Source organism: Otolemur garnettii, unplaced genomic scaffold, assembly GCF_000181295.1.
Source record: "Otolemur garnettii isolate 467f Iridium unplaced genomic scaffold, OtoGar3 scaffold00188, whole genome shotgun sequence".
Classification (NCBI taxonomy): Eukaryota; Metazoa; Chordata; class Mammalia; order Primates; family Galagidae; genus Otolemur; species Otolemur garnettii.
This window is the reverse complement of record NW_003852583.1, coordinates 1,866,753-1,868,081: the sequence shown is the minus strand read 5'-3', so window position 1 is coordinate 1,868,081 and position 1,329 is coordinate 1,866,753.

The window sequence follows — 1,329 nt, the reverse complement described above, 5'->3', positions numbered from 1 at the left end:
TAGAACACCTTTAAGCATTTCTTGTAGGGCTGGTCTAGGGGTAACAAATTCCCATAGCGTTTGCTTGTTTGGGAAAGGCTTTATTTCTCCTTAATTTCTAAAACTTAGTTTTTCAGGACACAGAATTTTTGACTGCTAGTTCTTCTGTTTAAGGAGACTAAAGACCCTATTTTTTTCTGGCTTGTGAGGTTTCTGTTGGGCAGTCTCCTTCAGGTTGACTTTGGCCAGTGTGATGACTGTATGTCCAGGGGATGCCTTTTCTGTGATGAATCTCCTAAGTGTTCACTGAGCTTCTTATATTTGGATGTCTGGGACTTTAGCAGGACCAGGGAAGTTTACCTCAATAAATTCCCTCTTGATTTTTCTTGTTTACCCTCTGGGGTTCTGAGAGGCCTATTATACTTTTACTTTTCTGTTTTATATAATCCCATATTTATAATATACTTTGTTCTTATTTTAGATGAGGATAGTCCTACCTTATTTGTGTACAAATCTGAGGTATCTTCAAAAAGTTTATGAAAAATTCATGTTTTTAAAAAGAAACTATGAATGAATCTCAAAATTTGTGGTACCAAATAAATTCATACTAATATGTTATACATATCTGAACAGAATCTGGTTTGAGGCACTAAAGAGGGTAAGACACCAGTGTGAAGAGAACTCCTATTAAAGCAACGTGAATTCTATAAAACTTGAGGCAAAAACATAAATCGCATTTATGGTGTAGCTTGGTAGAAGAATGGTGACATTATTGATGCTTTATAAAAATTTTGTGAGAAGAAGACCCCAATGCGAAACAATTTACACATGTATAACTCTTTTTAAGAAGGTACAAGATGATATTGAAGATGGAGTCTCCAGCTGCAGACCTTCCACATTTATTTGCAAGGAAAAAATTAATCTTGGTCATGCCCTAATTGAAGAGGATTGACAACGGACACCAGGAAAAAACAGCCAACCCAAAGACACGTCAGTTGGTTTAGTTTACACAATTCTAACTGAAATATTAAAGTTGAGCCCACTTTCCACGCTTTCAGTCCCCAAACTAGTGTTCCCAGATCAGCTACGGACAAGACCAGGACTTTCCAATAGAAATCTTAAACAAGTGGGGTCGAGATTCTGAAATATTTCTTGAAGGAATTGTTACAGGAGATGAAACCTGACATTACCAAGTTCACAATCTTGAAGACAAAACACAATGAAAGCAACGGCTACCAAGAAGTGGACATGGTCCAGTCAATGCACAAGTGGACCAGCCAAGGCCCAAGTCCTGGCAACAATTTGGGGGATACTCAAGGCATTTTGTTTGTTGGCTTTTTGAAACAACAT